We start from the raw sequence: 13071 nt of genomic DNA on the forward strand, positions 1-13071 counted from the left end.
CCTCCTCCTGGTTCCTTTGATTTCAGTTTCTGCCTGCTCCCTCTCACTTTCCCTTTCTTTGTCTGAATTTCACTCTGCTTATAGAGAACTACAGTAATAGAATTAAGACTCGTCCTGATTGAGGTAGTCCACACCTTCACTCTAGTAGCCTCATCAAAAAATCTTATTTACAATGGGTTCACACCTGCAGGAATGGATTATACCTAAGAACATGTTTTTCTGGGGGTATATACGGCTCCAAAGCACTACAGAGATTGTAGTTTTTTGGTGTTGGCTTTCTAACAATCCTTGGGGTTTCTTGGCTTTATAAGAATCTCTTACCCTGTCACAGGGAGCTCTCTCTCTCTTTCTTTCTATGATTTCTCTTGACTGTGTGAAAATGTCCTCTCCTTATAAAGACATTGCCATGGATTAAGGTTCACCCTGATTCGCTTTGGAATCATCCAAATAGGGTCTTTGAAGGTCCAATTTACAAATGGGTCCAGAGCCACTGGGCTGGGACTTGGGGCTTGAATATATCTTAGTGGGAAACATGATGCAATCTCTCACAGTCAGCTCTCTGGAACCCCAAAATACATTTTCTTCCCACATACAAAATCCATCTCTACATCCCAATTTTCCCCAAACCTTAAATCATTTCAGTAATTACTCAGTTTATCTCTCTTTTTTTCCTCATATTTTACAACAAGCAGCAAGGATAAACCAGGCTGCATCTTCCAGACTTTGTTTGGAAATCTCCTCAGCTAAATAGCCAATTTCATCACTTACAAGTTCCACTTTCAAGCCAACATCCAGACAGAATTTATCAAAGTTTTCTGCTACTTTATAACAAGGATTGCCTGTTCTCTAGTCTCTAATAACACTTTAATCATTTCCTTCTAAGTTCCCACCCGGGGTACCATTTACATCCATATTTCTGCCAATATTTGGTTCATGACAATACGTGTATTCTTTAAGATGACAGAAAGTATCTCCATAGTTCTCTCCATTTTCTCTGAGTCTCATTACAGTTGCCTTTAATGTTTATTTTCTACCAACATTCACACTCATAAGAGTGGGGGTTAAGACTTGAGCATGCCTTTGTGGGGGGTATGATGCAGTTGCCTTCCCCTTCAGACCCTCTGGAATGGTTAGAAGACTGACAAAAACAACAGTTGGCAAATGTGTGGAGAAATTCAAACCCTCTTTCATTGCTGGTGGGGTTGTAAAATGGTGCAAGTACTGTGGAAAATAGTTTAGCTGTTATTCAAGTGTTTGACGAAGAAAAAATTCAGCAATTCCTCAACTAGGTATATGTCCAAGAGAGTTGAAAACACACAAAAACTTTCACTTAAATGTTCACAGGAGATATTTTCACATTATCCAAAAAACTTATAACAACCCAAATTTTCATCTACAGATGAATGAACAAATAAGATATGGCACATCCATACAATGCAATATTATATGTCAATGAAAAGAAATAAATTTCTGGAACCTGGTTCAACATGGATGAACCTTGAAAACATTATACCAAGTAAAAGAAACTAGTCATAAAAGACCACAGAGTGTGTGATTCCATTTATATGAAATGTCTTAAATAGTCAAGTTCATAGCGATAGCAATTAGATGGTTTGTCTGGTCTGGAATGCTGGGCGAGGTGCAGAGGGAGTCACTGCTAAGGGTATGGGTTTTCTGTTGGGGTGATTAAAATGTTCTAAAATAAATAGTAGTGATGTTTGCACGACTTTGTGCATATTCCTAAAAACACTGAATTGCACAGTTTAAAGGGTGACTTTTATGTATGTAAGCTATAACTCAATAAAGCTCTTGTTTAAAAAATGTATTTAAAACCTTTAACAATGCCAGTAACATACTTTAAAAACTCACCTAGACTTGTAATATAACCAAAAAAATTAATTTAGAATGAAGTGAAGTATAAATATATCAGTGTAATTGGTCTTTGTATTAATTGATCCACCAACCTCATTGTACTTGTTAATCATCTATCTCTTTCGATGATCCCAAATTATTTATGAACCATGCTGTTCACCCGGACAGACTAGTTATTTATTATGCTAATGTTAGTAAAGTGATCATGGATCATTTCAGATTATCTTTAATAAACATACTTTCTCATCTGTATTTTTATTCAAGTTATTTGTTCCTGTTAGTTAATTCTGAGTCATAGAAATTCAATTCTACTCCAGTGTGCACTTACCAAAATTGCCTGTTGTTGTCACCTGAAATCCTCTTGTGTCTCTAAACCACAGTGCATTGGCAGGAAGAATTATATCGATTATTCTGCATTTTAATAAGAACCTATATTTAAATGTTTCCTGAAAATGTTTTGCTGTGACAGGGAGCTATGTTTACTTCTTTTGTTTTTCACATGCCACATTCTCAACTTAGGTTCCTATAGTTTTTCTCTTAAACTATAGTGAGTCCAGTTATGAGTGGTTATTATACCAAATTGACAAACTATATTAAATCCTTGATGTAGGACTGAAACAGAGATATTACTCCTGGGAGTGCCTTAGAGCTACATTTGATAGACAAGTGACTAGATAGGCAATTGCATGTATATTCTATACTTTTTATCTTATAATATGATATTATGCCATTATTTGACTGTGCTTTACCTTTCTTTGTGTCTCTGTTGAACTAGAGGCAAAGGCTACCCTTGGCACATGATTTTGTCCTAAGGAAATTTACAGGTGCAGGCTGGTAGAGCACGTGGCTCCCTTGGAAAAGTTGGGCCTGTGCTCCACAGGTTTTGCTTTAGAAGAGAGACCTGGATTCCTTGATACATCTCATATTGATAGAGATTGAAAGTGAAGGGCAGGGATCATCCCAACTGAAATACTCTTAACTCACTAATCTGGGTTTTAATCTTGTTGACTTGAAAACTTCCTGTTAACTGATATTTCTTTGTATATCTGCGTTGGTTTCAACTGGAGGCCTTGTCGCACTAAACTTCCCAGCAGATGCAGCTTAGTCCTGGGTCACCTGAGGAGAGTTGTTGGGGCCATCGAGGAACCAACTGTTTTTTTCCTTTGCCATCTCCATATGACCTTGAATGTTATAAAAAGTCCCCTCCCCAAACTTGTCAGAATTCTGTCCAAAGTTGTCTCCAAACTAAGCTTTCTATGTTATCCCAAAGTGAAGCTACTGATGAACTGACTATAAAGAAACATAAATTATATTCCTGGGTCTGCTTCAACTTCAGAACTTAAGTCAAGTAATCTTTATAGGATTCATTTTCACCACTAGCAAGATGAAAAAATAAGATGACTATTTCCACAGCCCTTACGAATATGTGATTCTACAACTACTTGCAGCGCTTGCTAAATTTACTAGAGGAAAGGATTCAACTTCCATGCATCTACATAACTTTCTTATTTATGTACATCTCTTAGTCCAGATTTCTACTCACATTATCACCCCTGTTCCTTAGGAACTCTAAAGTATTAAAGCAAGGGATTGATATATCTCATTTTAGAAGGCATGACAAATTTTATTTTGCTTCATTTCAATTTTTTAATCCAAGTGTCTTTACTAAAACTGCATATCAGAGGTTCACAACACTTCCATCAGGCTTTTCTCTCTTAATGAATATAAAATTGGCTGCCAGGAAAAAAAAATCTTTCTAATATTTTGTATATACAAAGGCCAAATCAAATGTCATTTGTGTAGTTATGCCTAGTGAAATTATCATGCAGTACAATTAGAACTGTATCAAATTAACATTGCTTGCAATTATGAAACATAAACTTCTTAATGTCTCAAATAAGTAGTTTTAAATGAACTCATTTTAAATGACAGCAGTAAAAAGGACATATCCACTTTTCTTCCTTTAGTGTCTGTTTGTAGGGTTTGAGTGAATTATAGAGTAAAATGATAATATATTTATTTCATCAATAAACACATAAGGTGAATGTGTCAGTTTGAAGCTACTAAGTACCCTAGAAAAGTCATGTCTTTTAATCCTCATTCAATATTGCTGGATGGGATCTTATTTACTGTTTGCATGGAGATGCGATCCATTCAATTGTAGGTGGTAACTTTTGATTAGATGGTTTCCATGGAGATGTGTCTCCACCCTTTCAAGGTGAGGTTGCTTACTGGAGTCCTTTGAGGGAACAATTTTGGAAAAGGTTTAGAGCCAACAGAGCTCACACAGCCAGAGACCTTTGGAGCAGAAGGAAAGCATGCCCGGAGAAGCCTTATGAAATGAGGAGAGAAAGCTAGCAGACATCGCCATGTGCCCTCCCACTTGAGAGAGAAACCCCAAACTTAATCAGCCTTTTTCTTTGGAGTTCAGGTATCTTTCTCTGGATGCCTTAATTTGGCCATTTTTCATGGTCATAGAGCTGTAAACTTGCACTTAAAATTTTTCTTTTTAAATTTTTGATATATTGCATTCTAGCAGCTTTTGCAAACTAAAGCAATGAAGTAGTCATTAGAAGTATCTTTTAAGAATAAATTAGCTTATAACATAGAAACAATTCTCTTCAGCATGAGTAGGAAGCACTGATAATATTTCAATAAAATATTCTCAATATTTTTTTCAATTATAATGTGCCCAGAATGAATCATATTTACTCTACAGGTTTTGCCATATTTTAACTTAGGAAAACAACAAATCAGTATAAAACAGAATTCAGTACCTCAATTTAAATATGCATGTGAAATTCCATGTAGAAACAAAGCCATTTTGAAGTCTTGGAGTGGGGATTTTTAGAACTTAAGTTGCTCTTCTTCCTGGCAAGTAAGAAACCTAGAAATATACCTACGTTGGATTTCTGCTAACAAAACCTGTTAAATGTTACAAAGATACTATCTGAAAAAAAAAAACAAAACTAAACTAAACTAAAAGCGTTATGAGTAAACTATAGCTCTAAATGGATAAATGTAGATTTTCCTAGGGCAAAGTTTCTCAAACTTGATGTGACATTTTGGTCAGATAGTTCTTTGTTTGGGGAGGGGGTGCTGTGTATTGCAGGATGTTGACCATCATCCCTGTCCTCTACCTAGTAGATGACAATACCCTTCCAGTTGTGACAAATTGTCTTCAGACATGGTCAGTGTCTCCCTGGAGTCAAAATGCCCCACCCCTACCTGGTCCCATTGAAAGCCACTGTCCTAGGCAAAGCTTTATGGTTCTAGGTTGGGTTCCTTTGTGAAGTTGCCATCAAGATATAGTCTGAGCCTACAATGATCCAAAAATTTGATTGGAATAGAAAGCTCCACTTCAAAGATGGTTCATTTATGTACCTGATGGTAGGAATATTCAGTCCTTTGCTAGATATCGGCATGAAGCCTGACCTGGACCTCCCATTGGGGCTTCTTGGGCATCCTCATGACATGGCAGCTGGCTTAGCCCAGGGCTAATGAGTCAAGAGGCAGTAAGGAAGAAGTTGCAAAATCTTTCATGATCCAGCTTTATACGTCACACACTGTTATTCCTGCAATATTCTGTTGATTACAACATCATCCCTAGTCAATGTGGGAGGAGACTACCAGAGGGTATACATATATATATATATATATTATATATATACATAATACCAGGAATCAGGCATCATTGGAGATCATCTTGGTGCACATTTACCACAATCTCTAAGTCTGTTTCTACTGTTCACTTTTCTTTTAATTATCAGTTATATTTTCTCCTCTTGGCATGTCTATTAATTTTTCATTATGTGATGGGTTTTGTATTTAAAGGGAATTTCTGTTGTACCTCCAAATGATGTTGTCTTTTTCCTGAAAAGCTTGTCTTTTCCTCATTCCAGTTAGGGACTGAGTTGGGTCAGTGTTGGATTACAGGTTTGTTGAGATTCTGTCTACCTCTGATTCTTTCTTTTCTCTGTTATGTCTTATTTAACAATTTTCTTGAGAGTCTGGTGGGTCATGATATCCTCTGTCTTGAAAGATTAGGAGATTCAATCTACACTGCAGAGGTTTTGAAATTTTCTCTATAGTCTCCAACCTGATGTATTTCCACACTTAGTCTGGTATAGAAGCAGAGCTATGAGTTTCCTAAATACTACAACACTCTGAGAAAGTTCTGTCTTATATGTGTTCCCCAGCCTCTCATGAAACCTAGAATTGTACCATGGGAAAATCTAATTGCATGTTTAGGATTTGGGGCACTTCCTAATTGTTAAAGTATCCCTGGATGAGTGTCAAAAGCCTTTCTGCTTTTGCTTTCTCCCAGTACAGTATTTCTGTATGGGCCAAGCTCAATCCACAGCTTGTACCCAAAATTGGCAGTTTTTCCCATAGATTAGTATTGCCTGTACTGTATCTGACAACTCTACCACAGAAGAAAATGTCCATGGATTGCTCCCTCAGAAAAGCTATCCTTTCTCTGACATCCAATTCATTGTCCCTAATTTTTCCCACAACTCTTCAGTCTGTCTTGACAAATGTGTGGGTGTGTATGTATACATTACAAATTATATATATTTTTAGTAGTTGCAATGGAAGCATGTTCTGCCATGGAACTTACTGTTATTATGTCCTAGCTGGAACTAAAAGTATTCATAGCTCATCATCTGAGAAAAAAAGTGCTATATTTTTTATGTTTCTATGAAAAAGTTTCCCCGATTTTCTCATCTGTGTAATCTAATGGGTTGGCTGGTTACGCACCTGTGCTTGTACCTTTATTGTATGTGTGTTTCTCCTTTCCACTCTCTTCACTTTGGAGAACAAAATCTTAGATTTGTTCATTGATAGTATTTATAGCCCTTATCATACCTTGGAATTATTGATCAGTCCCTGTAGAAGTTCCCTTTGTAAGTATTGAGTATCATTTATAGTATTGGCCCTGTGACATGAGACTGATGTGCTTAGGTCCCTATTATTGCCTTAGTTACGGCAAGTATAAAATTATTATGCTCAGTTATAATGAGACCAACTTGACTCTTGGGTATGTGACAAATATGGAGCAGCTTTTCCAGCTTGGAGATCCTGTAAGCTATGCAGTATCAAAACTACAAAGAAGAGAGCTTTACTATCATTGTGTTTTCATATGGCTTTTAAGAGAGATTTTTTAAAACTTAGATTGTCTTCTTACTAAATTTATTCTTGGAAATAAATTTGCTTGCTTGGGCTCAAATGATGAAATAAGTCTTGTAAATTAGAAGCATAGACTTGTCATAACTCCCAACAATTTCTAGCAGTTATGCTAATTAGTTATCTCCAGGGGTTCTTGGTTTGACAACTGAGGTTAAGCAACTGTGTTTAATTATGGAAACCAGAAACAAATAAATCTGAATGGGTCACTAAGGTCACACTTAAGTATAGAGTATTGCTTATTAATTACTCACATTGAGAGAAAGGCTGAATGTTCTGAGATGTGCAATTGCATTTCTTCTTTTGAGAGAATCATAGAATCAAACAACTGGAATAGATTAGCTAAAAAAGTTTTTCACCCACCTAACTTGTTCTGACACTGCAAGTCCAGTTAAACCCTTATTGTTTTCCTTTTTATCCACTCCTGTCCTCCCTCCTTTCTCTCCTCCCATCCCCCGACTCCCTATATCCCACACTACCAAACTAAAGTCAGTCCCTTCCCTGGCATCCCCTTCCTTTCTTTTCTTTCCTTCCACTATGTTTTGTGAAAACTCATATCTCACATCAGTAAGCATCTTCACTTTTCTGAGGTAGTATCTCCAGCTCTTTACGTTAACTGCACTCTAGCACCCCATTTTGCTCATGGTGATTTACAGATGGAACTCCTTTTAAGATTAAGTCTTATCTTTTTTACTTTTATTAATACAATATGTCTCAGGTCATCCACCTTGTTTCCCCCTCTACTAAGGGTCATTTTTTATAGGCTAAGACCTAGGAGGACAAGATCATATAGCTGTCTATTTCCGAGGTTGGACACCTGAGGTGTACATCTGGCATAATAGTACTGTGCACACTGTGTGTTGCAGGTCCCTGTATTTGTCAAATGAATGAGTGAGTCAATGGATAAATTAATTTAAAAAGTGTAGCTCATATCCATTGCCTATATTTTCTCACCTTACACTCTTCAACCTTTGAAATTTACCTGTCCTTTCCATGAGAATGGATTTCTCAGAAGATTGAAAATGACCTTTAGACTATATCTCATTTCTAAATCCAACAGTAAATTTTCATAGTGTATATAGACACATAATATATAAATATGAATATATATATATATATATTTGTATTTTACTTACTAGATTATGAGCTTCTTATATCCATGGCTAATATTTATAGAACAGTTGCAGACATTATTCACATACTATATACTTAATAACTTAGTCAGTCTTTGTGCCATGGGAAAGTATCATGTACCCCCAAAAAACCATGTTTCAACCCTGATTCAATCTCGTGGGGGCAATTGTTTCTTTTAGTCCCAATTCAATATTTAGGGCAGAAAACTTTGATTAGATTAACTCCATGGAGATGTGGCACGTCAAATTTGTGGGTGTGAACTTTCTATTAGATGGTGATGCTATTCTACTCATTCCAGGTGGTGCTGATTAGTTTACTGGAATCTTTTAAAGGGAAAACATTTTGCAGAGAGCCAGAAATGACAGAAGCCTCAGAGCTAACCAAGAGAGCAGATATAGATGCTTGGAGGACAGTTGCTTCAGAGAACAGAGACACAGGTATTTGGAGATGCTTGGAGTCCAGCTTGGACTCTCACGTGGCCATGAGATAAGCCAAAATCTGGAGAGAGCAAGCCAAAATCTGGAGAGAGCTAAGGGAACCCAAGAGATGAAAGCCAGCCCCAGAGAAGCAAAGTGAGGTACTCCCACAGGAACAAACACTGAAAGCAACAGAGCCCAGGAGCAAAGGTCTGGCACATGCCAGCCCCATTACTACTAATGGCAGGCATTCCAGACCTATTGGCCCTCCTTGAATTAAGGTCTTTTTCCCTGGATGCCTTTAGTTTGGACATTTTTATAGGCTTGCAAACTTGCAACTTTTTAAATTCCCTTTTTAAAAGCCATTCCTTTTCTGGTATATTGTATTCTGGCAGTTTATAAACTTATATACAGTCCTTAACTCTATCAGGCATGTTATTACTATCATTTCAAGTTTACAGAGGAGGAACTGAGGACTAGAGAGATTAAGCAACTGCTCAAGGTCACATAACTAGTAAATGTTAGAACCAGGAGTTGAATACATGAAGATTGGCTTAGAACGCTACATATTCACTCCTTATCATACATCTGCCTCTCATGGCATGAGCTGCATCTCATTTATCTTAGTCTACCCAGCATCTAGCTCAGTGCAGAAGATAGACGGTGTACTTCATAAGTTAATATTGGAATCAGATTGGATTACTTAGTTCAAAACCTTTATTTTACTTCTTAGGAACCTGAGGATCAGGACTAAAACTAAGATCTCTGTTCTTTAAAACCTTTTCATGTCTCTGTATGGGATTAGTTTCATTATCAACAATATTTAGTTGATGTGCGCTTACTGACAAATTTACATGTTATAATTCAATGCATATATTTACAATTTCCATTTTAGTTCTAATTTCATATGTCCCCCAGTTGAATTCAGAATTGAGGCTTGGATTCTGGCTGTGGCTCTGCCAATAATTAGCTGAGTGACCTGATCAAGTCCCTTTACCCTTCTGAGTCTAATCTGTTAAACTGTGAACTGGGTTAAAATGATCTTTAAATTTTTTTTGACTGAAATTCTTACATTGTTTTTAAATTCTATATTCTTAACAGCTTAATACTGATTTTATAACTGAGCTGTTCATTTAACATACATTCATTGAATGCCTACTATGTACAAAAGATTGTAGACAAAGACAGGGTGACAGGAGGCGAAAAATAACATATCCTTTTGTATTATCAAGCTGCATGTATCTCTCAGACTATTCTTTAATAGTCATTTGAAAACCAGTTGAGCTCAATGTGCTTTGCTGCACCCCATAGAGCTATCTGTGATTCCAGATCCCCCCTAGCCTTTTATATTTATGACAATTATTTCTCTAGATATATTCAACACTTTGTGCAATTCAACTTAATTGATAAAAATCATTGCAGTAAATTTCTGTACACAACTGTCTTCAAGGTATATTCCATTTGGTGTCATCTAGGTAATTATAGAACTTCATATTTAAAAATGAGCTTCAGATATTGCAGAGAAGAGAAACCCCATTCTAAGGAATGGGACTGAAGGGCGTGTGCACAGCCAGGTTATTGCCCCAACATGGTAGCTCTGCTATCAGTTCTGTTTCCAAAGAGGTAGATATTAGGTGACTCCTACCATGCTCCAGAGCAGCAAATTTATACTTTTCTTGCTCTTAAATTCTTCTGAGCTCATTTGTACAGTTACCATCTTTAATTTAGATATTAATATTATTACTATGAACAGCTATTTTTGAACATATAACTGTATGCCAGATGCTGTTCTAAGTACTTTCTATGCATTATGGCATTTAATTCTCACACCTCTGTAAGGTGAATTTTATCATCATTCTGATTTTTTTATGAAGAGTAGCAAGCAGATTGCCTAAAGTCATATATCTAAGTAAAAAATAGAGCAGGAATTTATATCCCAGGACAACTAACTTCAATCTATTTTCCTTTAACTACTGAGTACTATTTAAACTCTTAATGATATATTATTCCTTAATTCTTTCTACATAAACTTTGTTTTCTCTAACATTGACTAAAACACAGTTTCTATTTGCAAGACATGTTTAATTTGAAATGTGAAATATGTTTTAAAAGAAGTACATTAAACATATATGCCAAAATGAGTGTTATTTCATTTATAGTTTAACTTGAATGTCTAAGCATTTATATATTAGAATTGTTGTCATTTTTCAAAACATTTCTGGAGCTTATTTTTCCCATGAGAATATTTTTTTGGTATTCATTTTCCTGTTTGGACATAGAAAGATAAAATGCTTTCATTCTGCACTGATAATTACAGTATTCATATAACCTTTTGAAACTTTTATTATTATTTTCTCTCCCTTCAGAGTTTCTATGTTTACTGAATTTTATATCAGCCTAAGCACAAATTCTTCCAGCTTGCACTTAAACTAATTTTTGAGAGACAACAGCCTAATTTATACTTTATATTGAGTAGTATTTATGGAATCACATTTATTAAAGCTTTGCAGACAAATGCGTTTTGGGCTCATTGGCATTTTTTTTTCTTGATTTGGATTGATTATTCAGCTTTGATTTATGGCATTCTTCCCTTTCACACTTCTACATGTTTCTCAACTGGCAACAAGGGAAATCCTGTTACTACAACATTCACTATAGCAATATGATTTCTCAGCTTTTCTTTTATGTAACAAGTTTAGGAGTCTTTTTTTTCTTTAAACATATCTTATATTTGAATAATGTGTACCTTATATATATTCTCTCTGTGCTCGGTCATAAATACATAAACATGAACGAATTTTCCTTGTATCTGGCCGAAGATGCTCAAAGGGTGACTTAGATGTGGGCAATGGAGTCAAAATAAATGCTCAAATTCTTCTATTATTTTCAAATTATGTGACCATGGGCATGTTTAATAATTTCCCTCAGCCTCAGTTTTCTCATTTTTAAAATGGGGCTAATATGCATGAGAGCTAACATTGGTTAAGCACTTATCATATGCTAAACACAATTTTTTTTTCTTTTTTTAAAAAATATGGAACACTTTACAAATTTGTGTGTCATCCTTGCGCAGGGGCCATCTAATCTTCTCTGTATGGTTCCAATTTTAGTATATGTGCTGCCAAAGCGAGCACGCTAAACACTATTTTAAAGCTTTATATTCATCCACTAACACATTGAGTCCCCACAAGGACCCTATGAGGAGCTGCAGTTATCATCTCCATTTTACAGAGAAGTAAGTTAAGGCATAAAAGGGGTTAAGCAGCTCTCTCAAGATCTCAGAGTGTTAAGAGGATTAAAAGATTGCAAAGTAATTGAGTGCTCAAAAAAAAAACAAACAGAAAACACTGTAAAACGTAGTTTTTTCTAGGGAATAAGGAAATTCTTGGTTACATATTTATGCACCTACAATAACAGAGAAAAGAAGTAAAGGTATATTCTCTGCCTTCTAGATATTACTTGAATTTTGGTTTAAAAGTTCTGGAAATTTGCCATGAACCATCCAGTTCATTTTATGTATGAACAGATCTTGCCAGGTTAAATGACCTGGTCAATGTTTCAGAGAAAGAAGTGGCAGTTTAAAGACTAGAATTTAATTTTTTATCTTAAGTATGGGCCTATAGTCTGTACTGTTACTCAACACAGCCATCATCTTGTTGTTGGCAATTTATTTTATTTTATTTTATTTTTTGCATGGGCAGGCAATGGGAATCGAAACCGGGTCTCCACACGGCAGGCGAGAATTTTGCCACTGAGCCACTGTCACACCACCCAGCAATTAATTTTTAAGTTAGAAATATTCAAGGTTAAGGAGGTGTGGCTTCTGCTATCTTTCTACTTCACAGAAAATAGTGCAGGCACATAAGTTTGGTCCCAGAGTTGCAAATTTTTGTTAGAAAAAAACGAATGATTTATATTGCTACTTTCTCTCACAAAACTGCAATTTGTATTTGGTAAAAATAATGTGAAATGATTCCTTTAGTTGCCTCTCTCTATTGGGAGAGTGTGAAAGATCTATTTCATTAATCTTTCAAATTACCTAACTAAATTATATAAATTAACTTTTGATTTAGTACCTTCTCCCTTTAGGATACTATGCAGGAAGTGTAAATGTCATATCATGACTCTCAAACAAAGGGTCAGACAAAGCAGGTAGCAATTATACCTAGGATGGGCACATTTGGCTAAAGATAAGAGAAAAATCTCTTATTTTTGGTTGTGATTTGCTTTATGATTTTGAGAGTGTGCATTAAAACTGAAAACAAAACAATCCCCAGAAATTTTGGCTTGCAAGGAACATTCCTATTTACCCAAGTCCAAAGGTATTGCTCAACCTTTAAATATTAGCAAACGTCCCAGGGTTGCTGAATGTCATGGTTTGCATGATAACTGGTAATTATGTGTAAGCACACCCAAGAACTCTCTGATTCCTGAAAGCAGTGGAGTTGCTAGATTTATTTTA

At 35.8% G+C, this 13071-nt stretch overlaps 1 long non-coding RNA gene and 1 other non-coding gene across 5 annotated transcripts in view; one reads left to right on the forward strand and one right to left on the reverse strand.

Annotated features, from left to right (window-relative positions):
• Window positions 1-13071, forward strand: part of LOC143663197 (uncharacterized) — a 129126-nt gene that overhangs the window by 96350 nt on the left and 19705 nt on the right. The window lies entirely within an intron of this gene.
• Window positions 11638-11743, reverse strand: LOC143663797 (U6 spliceosomal RNA). Its single transcript, XR_013166179.1, has one exon. It is a non-coding gene; the product is annotated as a U6 spliceosomal RNA (small nuclear RNA).

The sequence above is a fragment of the Tamandua tetradactyla genome, chromosome 19 (genome assembly GCF_023851605.1).
Source record: "Tamandua tetradactyla isolate mTamTet1 chromosome 19, mTamTet1.pri, whole genome shotgun sequence".
Lineage (NCBI taxonomy): Eukaryota > Metazoa > Chordata > Mammalia > Pilosa > Myrmecophagidae > Tamandua > Tamandua tetradactyla.